Below are 17,500 nucleotides of genomic sequence, written 5' to 3' on the forward strand. Positions count from 1 at the left end.
ATTGTTGCATAACTCCTAAGTCGGTTTTAATTGAGTAGAGACAATGAATAAAGATTCTCCAGCCAAAATTCGACCAATTTGATTCTTTTTGGATTGTATTCTTAGTAATTTTAAATACATGTGTCCAGAACGACAGCTTAAAATATTCCAACTTCTTGGCTTTCGTTTTTGCTTTTGTTTTAGACAGCAAGAAGAGATAACAAGTTTAAAAGTAGATTTAGAAGAAAATATTTGCGGAAACAAGTAGAGAATCCATTATTGACTTTGATAGATTTCACAAACAATCACTAAAAATGAATCGTATTTATCATTAATGAAGGTAGAAAAGGGATGTTGTGAGTGAATGCCGTTCCACTTAGGATGAAGAGAAAAAAAAAATATATACTTCATTTTTTTTTATATATAAGTAATAACGATTATACATATATACACATAAGCACACATACATACATATAAATATATGAGTATATATATAATTATATGAGTATGTATATATATATATATATATATATATATATATAAATATAAATATATGAGAATATATATAATTATATATATATATATACACATACATATATGTAGCTATGTATATATTTTATATGATTAGTAATTAGCAATTTAAAAATGAAATGGTTTTGGTACTTACAGTTTTGTTTTAAATATGAAATAAAGTTTAAAACTATTTTATGGAGATGGTGATAAATATGTTTTGTTGTTGTTGTTGCTGTAGTAGATGTTATTGTTGGCTAAGTAACCACTCTGCCAAGCTGGTCTGCTACGATAGATACTTAGAACTAAAGTCTAAGATAATTCTTTGGCCGTCTTTGAAAATTGCTTCAAAATATTGAGAGCTAAAAATAGATCTTATTAACAGCTTCTCTTCCTCCAATAAGAATCCAGGAAATTATTATTGGGGCACTATCTCCGCAATTGGAAGTAAAAACACCCTTAATCATTTTCTCTACCTTCACACCCCAACCCTTTCACTTCTTTCTTCCTCTCTCTCTCTTTCTCTCTCTCTCTCACTCTCTTTCTCATTTTAATCTCCCACCCACTTTTACTTCATTATTTAACACTAGACATCATCTCTCCCTCTTCCTTTCTCTTTCTCTCTTTTGCTTTTTTTTTTAATTTGGTCTCATGTCTCTCTGTATGTATGTCTGTGCCATGTATACGGGTGTGTTTGTAAGAGGGTGTCTGTATGTAGAAATGTGTTTTGTTTGTGCCTGTTTATACCTGTGTATGGGTGCTGGTCTCTGAGTGTATGTGTGTGTGTCTGTGTGTGCGAGTGTTTGCGTGTGTGGGGGTGTGACTGTGTTTGTGTGCATGTCTGCGAATAGGCGTGAATGTGTCTGAATGTGTGTGTATGTATGTATCATGTATCTGTGCGTGAGAGAAAGTGTGTGTGTGTGTGTGTGTGTGTGTGTGGTGTGTGTGTGTGTGTGTGTTTGTGTACGTGTGTGAGGGAATGTATGAATGTATCTATGTATGAATATATATGTGTTTTGTTAGTGGCTGCTTGTACCTGATTATGTGTGCTGGTCTGTAATAGGTGTGTGTGTGTGTGTGTTATTCAATATATGAGAGCAGGCCAGGAAGGAGGCGAGGAGGGGAGGATGAGGTGGGGCGTTCAGTTCTTAATTTTCATTTCGCTCTCCTTTATTAATAATTCCAAAGCTAATAAAAAGACCAATGAAATAGGGAGAGGGGGAGGTGTCAGTGTTTGGATATGCATGCGTTTCCGCACAAACACTTTCGCAAATGCACAACCCTCATATATATATATATATATATATATTATAATATATATATAATATAATATATATAATAGATAGATATATAATTACACATACAGAAGATACACTGCATATAAATATTTACATATGTATGTATGTATTTATATATTATATATATATATATATATATATATATATTATATATATATATATATATATATTATATGTGTGTTGTGTGTGTATAGAAAGATATATAAACATGTTCTCACATACTTTTACACACATATGAAATGTACATGTTAATATAAAATACACAGACGCATAAATAGCTATATGCATACCACATACGCGCATATATATATAATATATATATATATATATCCCTCCCCCCCCTTCTCTCTCTCATATATATATATATATATATTATATATATATATATCTATATACTGTTATATACACACAAATGTGTGTGTGTGTATATGTTTATATAGATATATGTATACAAAGACAGACAGACACACACACACACATATATGTAACCGTGTGTGAACTGTTGGCGATCTCTCTTTGGAATTCCCTCTTTCCGACGCAGAGCTATGCTCGAAACGTTAACAGTAACTCTTTCCCTCCACCGACCGTCAAATCAATGTTTTTTTTGCACGTCCTTACGATCGTTTTTTCTGTTTTTTTTTAACTGTTGGTTTGTTTGTTTGTTTAAATCGACTATATGTGTGTGTGTGTGTGGTGTGTGTGTGTGTGTGTGTGTGAGTACACTCAATTATGCACACACACACGCAGACACACGCGCATAAACACACATACATACACATCACACACATATACACGCTCATACGCATCTGCACATCCACATGAATACAAGTGAATGCACTCACACACTATACACCCAGATGTAGTTTTATAATAAAGCTTAGCACCACAACATACACGTGTCTCTGTATGTATATCCAAACGCACCCATCCCCCCACATATATATATCTGTACATATACATAAGCATGTGTGTATGTGGTATAAATATGGTATGTTTACATGTATATGTGCATATGTATAACTTGTATAAATGTGTGTGTTTGTCTTTCTCTTCTTCCCCCCCTCTCTCTCTCTCTCCCGCTACATAAGTTTGTGTATAGTTTTTCTGTGAATGATGTGATGTCATGAATATGTTGAATGCACATAGATCTCTGCAACGAGGGACCCCAACACACATCTCTGGAAACCTGTGGCTCCTATTGCATAATGTTCATAGAGCATGCATATAATGGATGTCTTCACAACTAAAGTGTGAGTGTGTATGTATTTATATTATATATATATATATATATACACACATATTTACACACTCACCTAGTGAACGGAAACATCTAATTAAACTAAGCTAACAATTATATTTATAAAGTGTGTCTCTTAGTCTGACTGTCTGCCTATATGCAGATGTACGTGTATGTATGTGGGTGTGTATGTGTGTATGTATATATATATAATATATATAATATATATTATATATATATATAATATTATATATAGTTATTATTTATGTACACATAAATACAGATATTTCATAACATGCTGATACATTCACACTATATTTAATATTATAGGCACACACACATACATACATACAAAAATACACACACACACACCACACACACACACACACACACACACATCACACAACATATATATATATATATATATATATATATATATATCAGGAATGTGATAATATAATATATAATTCATGCAAGCAAGATTCCCTGCTTTTAGAACAGAATGATCTACCAGCTACACACGCACACACACACACACAACGCTCGCACACTGACATCCTCTCGCTCACATACACACACAGCTATGCTGCGCTGTGCTTCATATACCGACGCCGCCAAGTGCCGGAGAAGGAAGATACTTAAGTGCTGAGGCACTGGCTCTTGTAGTGTTCCCCTTCCTTGTGTTTGGAATGCTGGAATTTAAGGAAGTACCATTTTTCGGAAGACTAGAATCAGAACAATGTTGTTGATTTAATACACAACAAACACAAGAAACGCCAAAGGAATAACAAACACAACAAAACAAACTAACAAAATAACACTACAAAAAAAAAGGGGGGGGTATCCAGATGTAAAATGAAATACGTAAATTACACTTAGGCAATGTAATGCTTCGAACATCTTCAAAGAGAGATGTTGGTGATGATGGTGATGATGATAATGATGATGACTTCTTTTATTTGCCAGAGGGGCGTTAGAAGGACAATTTGCTGTTCGTGTGGGGGGTTTGGTTAAAAGATAAGTGGAAGAAAGGGAGTGGGATAAAAGTATAGAAAATATATAAACAGATCTATGATGAAGTCCTCCTGATACAGAAGAACGTCCAGCTGGAGCAAATCAAGGAACCTCAATGATACAGGATCATCCTGACCATCAAGTGTACGAGCCCCACGCCCAGTCGTAGCTCTCTAATCGAAATGCTTAGAGTTGGTTCGTTCACTCAAACTATTTTTGCTACAATCACCCGCGTTTTGATGAATTCAATGATGATGATGATGGTAAATGACGGAGATGAGAGCCAGAATTGACAAGGATATCTACACACATCGTTCTCTTTGTGTTTAAATGTCAGAACGACTCTGTACACATTCAGCTTATTTATTTATCTGTTTGATTGTTTGCTTGTTTATTTATCCCCATTTCCCCTTGAAGCCGGGAACTGGTTTCTTATGAAGAAGCAAAAGATCCACCATAACAGTTTGGATTACAACAGCAATAAATATTACGCATCGAACTTTAATAAAATCTTGCATATCTTTACTGTTCTACTTAGAGATCACATTTGTAAAGTTTATGTTGGCTGTTTATTTTCATGAAGATTCAAGGTTTTGCTGACTGTCGCTCAGATTTTGTATGTATGTATGTATGTATGTATGTATGTATGTATGTATGTATGTACGCATGTATGCATGTATGTATGCATGTTTAATCCTCGGTCAGCCTTGATCAACCTCATTTCAATCATAGCCATTTGTTCTGTCCCTGAGTACAGAGAAGTTTAATGAAAAGGCATTATCCAGCGCCCCTTCCTCGCATTGATGTTAGCATGTGATTTGAGTTGATATTTAGCTACTATTTCATGTAAATAATCTCTTGTCAACTCTTGAGCTATGATACCGTTGAAAAAAAATTAGAAAAAAGAACTAAAGGGGTTTGCCATGTCTTCTGTGCCGAATTATGTTTACGAATTGGTTATTTTCATATTCCAAAGTTGGAAAGAAGATCCTGCAAATTATGAACCTCAAACGTTTCAAATTGGTTTAAACACAACTCAAAACTGCAGTTTTAAATCGGTTTCCAGATTCTTAACTTCGTCCTGCATCCAACGATACAGCTCAGTTTAGACATAGTTATAAATTCAACTGCAAACCAAGCCTTCACTTGGTTTAAATGTAGAGGTTATACTAAAAGACGTTTTGCTTACTTTTTCTATTAGGCCGACCTTTCACGCAAAGACCACCATCTTCGGGTTATTTCTATTTAGGAATCTTATCTATCCTAGATAACCCACCATGTTTAATTCTTGCGATAAGACATTGCGTGTCGGGCTAACAAGATTGCTTTCAAGTGGCCACACGGTTCGACCACGGGCCAGTTAGATATCGCTAACGATAATCTATCTCAACTAATGCATTCACTGTCAGCTTAAAAAACAAAAAACAAAATGAAGGACATGTTAGATAATATCAGTCGTCCATTAGATTAGAGAGAATATATGAAATAAAATATATAATTTTTTTTAAAAATGGTATGGGGTGGACCATGTTTATTCTTGAGCCGTCGAGATCAGCGCCGAACTGGGATCAAGCAACAGCACAAGGATATAGCCGTAGCAGCTGCAATAACAATTATGTAATTTCGGATATCTACATGGGATTTTTTAAGCACTTTTTGTATGGGACCATAGTTTTGAGGAAATCATATTTATATACACTGGTCCTCCGTCGATGGCGAGGACGAGGAGCGTTTCAGTTGATCCGATCAACAGAACAGTCGGCTCATGAAATTAACTTGAAAGTGGATGAACACTCCACAGACATGTGTACCTTTACCGTAGATCTGAGGGAGATTCAGCGTGACACAGAATGCGACAAGGCTGGCCCCGTTTGAATTACAGGTACAACTCATTTTTGCCAGCTGATCGGGAAACCGAATAACCATACCACCAAGCCACGCACCGCCTTCATACCCTTATATTATATATATATATATATATACATATATAATATAATATATATATATATTATATAATATATATATATATATATATATATATATATATATATATATATATATATATATATATATATATATATATATACACACACATTAATATATAGCTATATACTATATATATATATATATATATATATATATATATATATATGCGCATGCATACACACATATACAATCCAAATAATAAGACAAAGAAATCCGTTAACACATCTTTAATGATTCGTTACAATTGCTTCCACACCGACCCTTCTTGCAACGACAATTTACGCAAAGATTCGAAGTGAAAATTTACGTAATATTTGCTGTTTTAGACATTGGTGTGGAACCGTTCACCGTCTGAGAATGTGCCACTCTAATGTTTAAAACCGCGAATATTAAGTACATTTTCACTGGGAACTTTTGCTAGAAGTGGCTTTGAAAGCAGATTTGGTACAGAAACAATTGTATCTGCTCATTAAAGATGAGTTAAAGCCTATCTTTGTTTTCCTATGTGGATTATCTTTTACTCCTCGCTAAATCCACACCACGGTTTTGCCGCTGCGAAATCTGGATTTTCTGCACCTGAAGAATTTCGATATTAGTCTGGAATCCGACAGTGCAGATAGCTTAAAGCTCAAGGTGAGTGCCGCATTGCCAATACCCTATCTTGCTACTCTCCAAGAACCTCATACATACATTCATACATACATATATATATATATACATGTGTATGCATGCATGAGTGTGTGAGTGTGTTGCTATGTCTACACAAGCAAACACACGCAAACATGCACATACACGCATATTTACGGGTGTGTGCAGCACGTATCAGGAGGTAAAGACAAAAGATTGTGTGTAAATAAGGCAGAAGTTATAAATATATCTCAATTGACAACATTGAAATTGAAAGTATTAAAGAGAACGGATAGGCGGCGGCGGCGGTGGTGGCGATGTGGGTAGGTTAATAGCGAAATTCAATGAACAAACCACTCTCTCTTCTTCCGAAGTGCGTGTGTGTGTATATACATATAAATGCATATATCGTTGTATGTATGTATGTATGTATATGTATTCATGTATATTTGTAAATATGCATGTCATGTATATGTAAATATGTACACATATGGGAGGCCATGTATATATAAAGCCTGTTTGTTTTATATAATTGTAAATACATAAGAGCTTTCGGTACCAGGCTGTAGTGGAAGTGTCTGTGTGTGTATGAGAAAGAGAGAGAGAGAGAGAGAGAGAAAGAGAGAGAGAGAGTGAGAGAGAGAGAGAGAGAGAGCAGAGAGACAGAGAGACAGAGAGACAGAGAGACAGAGAGACAGAGACAGAGAATGAGAGAGAGAGAGTGAGAAAGAGGGAGAGAGAGAGTGAGATCATGTGTGAGTGAGTGTGTGTATGTATATTTGTGTATATATATATACACACATACAGATGTAACTAAATATATAGACATACACATTTGTGTGTGTGTATCTAACTATTCATCTATCATCTATATATATCTATATATATATATATAGATAGATATTTGTGTGTGTTGTGTGTGTGTGTGTGTGTGTGTGTGTGTGAGTCTATGTGTTTGTGTATACGAGTGTATTTTGTGTTTGTGTGTTTGTGTGTGTGTAAAGAGAAAGACAGAAACGAAGATGTCTCAGGTTCCAGTCTACCAATCCAGATGTTTTCTCTATTTAGTGATGTTAACTGAGTCAAAATATTAACGTTTCTTGAACCGGGCACCTGCTTTATTACTAACTCAGTAACTCTAAACACACAAAACATCTCTCTCTATCTATCAGGCTACCCACTATCTGTCTCTGTTTCTCCTTTTCTCTATCTTTCACACACACACACACACACTGATATATGTATGTGTTTGTGTGTGTATATGTATATATATATATATATATATATATATATATATATTACACGAATGCGTGTATATGTATACATATATGTACACACACACACATGTATATATACATACATATACAAAGCTGCGTTGTTAAACTGAATGATTTCCTCTTGCCTAAAGTTTTCGTACGGTTGCCGTTAGTCCAGTTTACTAATCGGTGAGTCTGATACAACACATGTACCGATATACATAAGCACACACACACGCATTATAATATCTACCTGTTATATATATATATATACTAGCAGTATCGCCCGGCGTTGCTCAGGTTTGTAAGGGAAATAACTATAAAGCATTTGTAGAGAGTTATAGCCAAAAATAGCAAAAAAATGGAAAAAATGATGGTAAATTTTTTTTGAGATTAAAAAAAGGTTGAGTTGCGTCCCCTAGACAGTTTGTGGTTCGTGTTTCTGATTCTCGACCCCATGTCGAATTTATCGATTTTTTTCAGAACTGGGGGAACTTTTCAAAATTTTGCTGCGTTAGTTTTGAATTATACATTGGGCTATGTGTGTGTCAAGTTTCATCAGAATCGGTGAAAGCCGTGGTCAGGGTGAGGTACAAGCAAACAGACACACAGAAACACGCACAGACAAACTGCCGTTTATATATAGAGAGATATATATATCTGTCTTTCTATCGTCTTTCCCAGTCTGTTGCAGAGTGTGTCTGCGCATGACATATTCGCTGCATTGCATGTGTTGTAGTGTGTATGAGTATGTCTCCTTTATACGTTGTGCTGTATGCGTAGGGTCATTTGTGTCATGTGTATATGTGTGTGTAACAGTTACCTTCTATGCGAATGCATGTGTGCGTCGTGCTCGATGTCCTGTTTGTTATAGTGTAGTGTGTCTGTGTCCGGTTGCCTGTTTGTGTGGTATATTTGTCTTAGTGGTATCACGTTATGTTCTGAGTTCAAATTCCGCCGAGGTCGACTTTGCCTTTCATCCTTTCGGGGTCGATAAATTAAGTACCAGTTACGCACTGGGGTCGATATAATCGACTTAATCCGTTTGTCTGTCCTTGTTTGTCCTCTCTGTGTGTAGCCCCTTGTGGGTAGTAAAGAAATAGGTATATTTGTGATACCCCATATCTTATTGTGTTTGATGTTGCGATGGATGTTCAACGTTTGTCATTGTCTGTCTGTTTCTCTCTCTCTCTCTTTTCCTCTCTGTCTATGTCAGTAAACTGTGTTTAATTGTATAAATCTCATCTATACACTCATGTCTCTTAGCTTCATTTTATAATGCTGAGTATTAAATACATCATGTTCTGTATCATATCATCTGATGTGGTATATTATCATCTGATACAGTATACCATGTAATACGGTGATATGGTATATCATGTTGTGTGATATATATTATCCTATACACTGACGTGATGCATTCTATGGCGTATCATATTCTGAGATATCACATTTTCTGTGCTGAATCATATGATGTATCATGTTTATAGTATACAAAGGCATATCGTGTCTTGAATGTAGCCTACCATATCATGCGATATACCATGTGATGTATCCTGTCCTATCATGTGACGTGGCGTATCATATACTGCAGTGGTGTATCATCTTCCCGTTTATCATGTGATGAGATGTGCCATGTGATGTATTATATGCTGTAGTATATGGCTTGATGTATCCTGTGCTGCAGGGCATCATGTAACGTAATGCATTATGGGATATGTTATATCTTGTTCGTTGTGCATTCATGTAATGGGTTGTATCATACGATGCGTTGTATCATATAATCTAGAGGATTATCTTCTTTATTTTTGTTTCCCTTGCATAATTCTGCCGATCCAATCCTTGATTGATAATCGAATCGATAACACGATTCTCCTCGGAAAGAAGAATCGAACCACGAAGAACGATATCTATTCGCTAATAAACGAGACCGAACTGTAAAATTTGACCCTTAATTTTAATCACCCCAACGCTAGACATCTAACTGGACCTTTCGATTATGTGAAAGACCTACCTAATTGAGACCATTCTTCTACACCGTTGAGTCATGGGTGGAATCGAACTGGTGACTGCGAGGAATGGTCTTCAGGTTTTCACAGTTCTCCTGCTGTTTATTGCTATAAAATACCAAACTGCAGATTATTAAGATAGACTTTACTAAACTGTTGCCTTTTGGTACTGATGCTGTTATTTAACCCCAAGTCATGCCTGATCGAGTAGATCAACCATGATCATTCGTCTTTTTGTTCCCAGATTGGTACTATCTTGAACTACGGTAGTTTTTAGTAGAATACGTAGTTATTTTACAATAAAAAGGCTGATAAGGAATTGGAAGTTTCGGATTGTTCATCTTAGTCAGACAGTTTGACTAAGGTGGTTAGGCCGAAATATCGTACTCGCTGTTAACCATTTAATTGCGTGTGTGTGTGTGTGTGTGTGTGTGTATGAAATGCCTGAAGTAACAGATGATCATATGATCATGGGCCGGTGTGTCAGGCAAACTTTTTGGTGAACAGAGACAACTATTTTACCATTTTGCCAATTTTGTATGTATTGTTTGGTATTTCAAGAAAAGTGCAGTAAAAAACCATGTAAAGAATTCTGTATTGTTCTATTTTATTTCGATATTCTTTATTTCTTGTTAATCTTCAAAAAATAAGAGCAAAAAAAAAACAAAACAAGACACGGTATCATATCTATTATTTGGTAACGATATAAATGCATTTATTTTTATTGACGAGATAGAAAATTTAAGAAAATAAATGCAGGGATACACCCAGATAAATTTACAACAAAGTTCTTTTGTTATTGATATATTTATTCAAACACTTTAGTGATGGAGATATCTTGATGATGGCAAATGTCAAATGGGGAACGTAACAAACACTGGAGAGAGAAGATAACAAAAGTGGATTATTTGTCTGTTTAAAACAATTGCTTAATTGAGATACAGTGATATGAGGCTATTCATCTCATGACAACTGTTTCTATCTAAGTCATCCGTATTATATACATGTTTATATATATATGAAAGTGCATATTATATACATGCATGCATATATATATATTCATACACACACACACACACACATATATATATATATATCGTAAATATGATATATATATATACGATATATATATTATCTTTGATATATATAACATTACATATATAAATAAATATAAGTACGTATAGAATTCTAATATATGCATATATACACAATATATAATATCATATGTGTGTATGTGTGTGTGCAAAATAAATATGTATACGGTATGTATAATATATAAAATTATATATATGTAAGAATAGATATTACAAAAAATATGTAAAATACTATATATATTTGCATATTTACTATATATAGTATATGATACACATGCATGATATAGTATTATATACATGTGTATATAGAAAGACAAAGGCACACACATACGCACACAAAACTGCACTTAGTGAAATTATATGCAGGTATGCATAATATATGTGTGTGTGTTAATGCATATATATATATAATATATATATATATATATATATATATATAATATTATATATATATATATAATCTTGAAAGATACTTCCTATTTTGAAGAATACGAAATGTTTATTTGTCTGGTTTCTCATGTTTTCTTCTCTGCTATCAAAGACCTCTTGTTACATTGTTAGGATCAGTTGATACTGGAATCGGTAAATAAAGAAATAGACAAACTCTTCTAGCTTTTCACGCTGCCAGGCCAAACCCTGATACTGCCGTCTATTTTAGACATTTTGAACAAATGTTTCGTTGTATTTATTTTGTATCTTTCAACTCTAAGGCTTTGGTCATTCTGGTTCACTATCATTATATATAGGCGCTGCCGTGGCTGTGTGGTATGAAGCTTGCTTCCCTGCCACATGATTCTGGGTTCAGTCCCGCTGCGTGGCACCTTGGGGCAAGTGTCTTCTACTATAGCCTTGGGCTGACCAAAACCTTGTAGGTGGATGTGGTAGGCGGAAACTGAAAGAAGCCCGTCGTATGTATGTATGTATATGTGTGTGTGTGTGTTTGTATCCGTGTTTGTTCCCTCCACCATCGCTTAGTAACCGATGTTGGTGTGCTTACGTCCTCTTAGCGGTTCATCAAGAAGAAACCGATACAATAGGCACCAGGCTTACAAAGAGTAATTCCAGTGGTAGATTTCTTAGATTAAAGGCGGTGCTCCAGCATGACTGCAGTCAAATGACTGAAACAAGTTATATATATATATATATATATATATATATATATATATACAAACTTACTTGGAGGAAACGAAACGAAACGAAACGACGCGAGGGCGCTCAGACATACAATAGTGTAATAAATAAAATATATGCATACATACATACATATATGTACGTACCTACATCTACATGTATATATACATGCATATATAAATATATATACGTGAGTACAGGACATATATATATATTATTTTATACGTTTCAGCTCAAAGGCTATGGCCATGCCAGGTCAGCATCATTATATGTATGTGTGCGTATGTATGTGTGTATGTATGTATGTATATGTATGTATGTATGTATGTATGTATGTATGTATGTATGTATGTATGTGTATGTAGGTACGTACGTAGTATGTATGTATGTATGATGTATGCATGTATGTATGTATGTATGTATATATATATATATATATATATATATATATATATATATATATATATATATATATATATATATATATATATATTGACAACAACAGAATGAATGAGATCTCGATATATGTAAATAGAGGAATTATCTGAATATAATATGTGACAATTATTCGGTTGCCATAATAAAACTCCGTGTTTCAGATGTTGGGACGGAAATCTGCTCCGGCATCTGTCGTCAGTTATTGAGCACAAACAAAATGCTATGAAAATGCTATGAAAATGATCGCTTAACAATTGAATTGTCACATATTACGTGTGTGTGTATATAACACACACAAATATATATATATTATATATATATATATATATATATATATATATATATATATATATATATATATATTACATATATATATATATATATATATATATATATATCTATATATATATATAAATATATATATATATATATATATATATAAATATATATATATATACATTGTATCAATCGACTTCATCATCACGAAACTCTCGGCCCTGAGTCATTCGTAATTCCTGCCAATTAGAATTACTCGTCATGTATGCATATACACTCATGCACTAAGTTCCCTCTTCCTGTTTCTTCGATCAAACACACACAAACACGCTCACACACATATATACGTTCTCTGCTTTACAACACGAAATGAATTTGGTGATATTTAGTAGGAAAGTAAAATCATTATGTTTTATTGTGTCTGGGAGGGTCATTCACCTATAGTTCTTTATTACTTAACACACTGGTTCGATTTCCACTCATTTATTAAAAAAAAAAACAACTGAACATTCGTTTCGTCTTACATCCTCTTCATTTTTATGTTATCTTTTACTTTTGTTGTTGTTGTGTTTTTCGCAGCTGCTGCTGATTACTATTACGTCACATCAAACAAAACAATAAGAACATCAAACCATTTCTTGCGACACACGCAACTGAGTGTGTTGCGGACTCTATAGTCCAGTGTATCCCAGTGTCTTTCTTTTTCTGAAGACAGGGTGGGAGAAATGAGGGTGAATTGGTTGTTATTTTTAGTATCATACAAAGTAGTGGTTTATTTTATCTAAACATACCATGAAAATGACAGACTTTAGATTTTCATAAAAACGTCACCTGATGTTCTATGAAAGGCTCCGACTGAAGACATCTTTAAATAGGCATCTGGAGTAAAGAAGATTTTCGCAACTGTGTACCAAAAGGAATTACGAAAGGGTGAAAGCTTATCTTGTAAGTCTGTAGATAAAGGTACGACGAAAGATAACCAGCCTGATTGATTGCAAATATGCATGATATGGAAGCATGAAAGTGATGAAATCTATGATTATCGTAACACGTTAATAGATTATCCTGAAAGTCGTTTGTAGTGTAATTAATTCTGAAGTTAAAGTGGGTTTTCTTAGGTTGTCCTGCTGAATCAAAAATTAGAGACATCAGGAGTTAGACTGAAGACAAAAGATTCTCCGTTGGTTAAATTGATGTAGAAAGGGTGTTCAGAACATAAGGTTTCCAATATCACACAAGGCAGAATAACGCCATAGCGCATATTATATATAATATTTATAATATATATATATATATATATATATATATAAATAAAAAGTAAATACATATAGTAAGTACAGATATGTGCGTGTACATATGTTGTGTGCAGATATATCGTGTATATGATTCATTTCTATTTATGGTGTTATGTATTAGTTAGTGCTAACTAGTATTGCATTACACGTTGCACAATCAGGCATTCCAGATCAACCACTCAGCACTCAGATATTGTATACATACATGCGTATATATATATATATATAGATATATATATATATTATATATATATATATATATATATCATATACATATATGATATATGGTATATATATACGTATATGCATATGCATACACATACACAAGTACATACACACAGATACACACACACACACACACATATATATATACATGCATATATAATTCCCACATACATACATACAAGCACACATATACATGTATATATGTTATATGTACATATATATATATACACATTTATATACATATACATATATATACATGTATATACATATATATATATACATATATATATACATATATACATGTATATACATATATATACATATGTATATACATATATATACATATATATACATGTATATATGTTATACATACATATATATATACACATATATATACATGTATATATGTTATACATACATATATTTACATATATGTTATACATATATATATAAAATGCATATATATATATATATATATATATATATATATATGTATGTATATATATATTATATATATATATATATAATACATAATATATAATATATATGTATATATGTATGTATGTATATTGATATATAAGCCTCATATGTCAGCTCTATCTTGAGTTTCAAGTTCGTAACACGCATTTTTTAAGCAATCGGATCAACCATCCACGTCCGATACTATTCAAGAAATCTACCTTTGCTTATATTTTCGCCTAAATAACAAGACACGGTAACTTTTATTGTTCTCGATTTCTACAAATAAGCCGCTGTTTATCATGTAGAGGGCTACATACATCCTATACAAAAATCCATACTCATATGTATATAATAACAGACGTTATACGAAACTCGATCACAATATATCTATCTATCTATCTATCTATCTATCTATCTATCTATCTATCTATCTATCTATCTATCTATCTATCTATCTATCTATCTATCTATCTATCTATCTATCTATCTATCTGTTTCAATCTGTAATACACAAACAAACAAACACACACACACACATAGACATCTATATTATTTTAAAGATACAGTTAATAAGTCGCCGTGTTGATAACCATGGCGGTGTATTTGGGCAGTTCTTAAGACGTGGATAAACCCAACCCGTTTCTGTGCAGATCTAACTAAAGCCAATTGTTTCCTTAAGGAGAGATCTACAGACACGCAAAATGGAGTACGAAACAGGTGGAGAATCGACAAGAATACAGGAGTGGTACTTTATTTATCAAACCCGAAAAGATGAAAGAGAAGTCCTCTTGTCCTAGATTGGTGCCGTTGTACTATTTTTTTTCTTTTCGATCTGGAAATGATGAAAGGCAAAGTTGAGTTCAGCCGGATATGAACTCATGGTGCAGCGACTCAGCAGTGTTACTAAATGGGAATCTTTAACGACGCTGCCAATTGTCCAACTTTTCGTAATATTATTTAGAACACTAAACAACACAACAACAACAAATCGCTGATTCATAAGTTCATTTCGAAATACTGAGGAACGAAATCAATGAAATAATTGAAATGTAACGTTTTCTTTTTATTCATTATTGACAAAATTGATCGAAAACAGCTTTTAATATTGTATTCTGTCGAGGATGATGACAACAGCTGAACAGATGACGATTGAACAGTAACGAAAGAAGCCTCAAATAAGAGCGTTTTTTAATATTTGAAGAGTGTGTCTCGGACTGTTGAAAAATGGAGGTGCAAGTCAGAAGATAAAATGCAATCTAATCGGCCATTTATGAAGCAATTCATAAAGAGAAGAAAAAAAGAATTGAATCGAACGTTTTCACAATATTTAAAATAAAACCATTGAAGTTCCTTTGCATGTGTTGTGTATATAATTAGGTCTTAAGTCTCTCATTAATCCACATAAGTACGAAGCTTAACACGGTTTCTATGGTGTATTAAGATGACTGGGATTATCCCTTTCCCGTACGGGACTGTAGAATACCATTTACATTCAGTGGGGTGTGTGGTAACCTGTTTACACGCTATACACTGAATACATTGAAAGAATACGAAACAATGGTTTGAATATTTATTTTTGTATGAATTTTTAAGCGACAATTTCTTTTTGTGGCTGTAGGATTTAGGAAATTTCATAAATTAATAATTATACAAGTCTTGACATAAGTTTTGCGATTCTACATCTATTTGAATGCTACGGTATTGATGTGGCTTGCAATGCATGACTCGTAATTATCTGACCCTACACAACATCAACAGCACTTAGGAATAGTATTCTATTGAGCACTTATTGACTCAGATTTATACAAGTGAACATATATGTATATCTCTTTTACTCTTTACTCTTTTACTTGTTTCAGTCATTTGACTGCGGCCATGCTGGAGCACCGCCTTTAGTCGAGCAAATCGACCCCGGAACTTATTCTTTGTAAGCCCAGTACTTATTCTATCGGTCTCTTTTGCCGAACCGCTAAGTGACGGGGACGTAGACACACCAGCATCGGTTGTCAAGCACAAACACACAAACACACACACACACACACACACATATATATATATATATATATATATACATATATACGACAGGCTTCTTTCAGTTTCCGTCTACCAAATCCACTCACAAGGCATTGGTCGGCCCGGGGCTATAGTAGAGAAGACACTGCCCAAGATGCCACGCAGTGGGACTGAACCCGCAACCATGTGGTTGGTTAGCAAGCTACTTACCACACAGCCACTCCTGCGCCTATATATATATATATATATATAGATATATATATACATATATATATATATATAGTTAATCCAAATATGAACAAGCAAGAAAAAACAACAACGCGAGGGCGTGGTACAAGTACTGTGTTATTGGATGCTCAGGAAAGGAAAGAAAGAAAGAGGATTTCACGTTTCGAGCGGAGCTCTTCATCAGAAATATAAAAAAAAATCCAAAGAAGGGAAGACGGAGAAAGAAAATCGCCAGCGAGACACACGCGGTCCTGGTACTTCGTCAATTGAGGCGACTAGTGTCCCAGACACGTGTACCCTTAACATAGATCTCAAAGAGACTCAGCATGACACAGAATGGGACAAGTTTGGACTTCTGAAATACAAGCACGACTCATTTTTGCCAGCTGAGTGAACTGGAGCAACATGATATAAAGTGTTTT

At 33.9% G+C, this 17,500-nt stretch overlaps 1 protein-coding gene across 4 annotated transcripts in view; it reads right to left on the reverse strand.

Annotated features, from left to right (window-relative positions):
- Window positions 1–17,500, reverse strand: part of LOC115220426 (filamin-A) — a 158,505-nt gene that overhangs the window by 111,873 nt on the left and 29,132 nt on the right. Inside the window, exon 1 of one of the 4 annotated variants that reach the window (XM_029790554.2) lies at window positions 647–822. The exons of the other annotated variants lie outside the window; for them this stretch is intronic. The gene's annotated coding sequence lies outside the window, so the exon portion shown is untranslated. Of the gene's footprint in view, window positions 1–646; window positions 823–17,500 lie in introns of those variants that run through there. 4 annotated transcript variants of the gene reach the window in all.

The sequence above is a fragment of the Octopus sinensis genome, linkage group LG16 (genome assembly GCF_006345805.1).
Source record: "Octopus sinensis linkage group LG16, ASM634580v1, whole genome shotgun sequence".
Classification (NCBI taxonomy): Eukaryota; Metazoa; Mollusca; class Cephalopoda; order Octopoda; family Octopodidae; genus Octopus; species Octopus sinensis.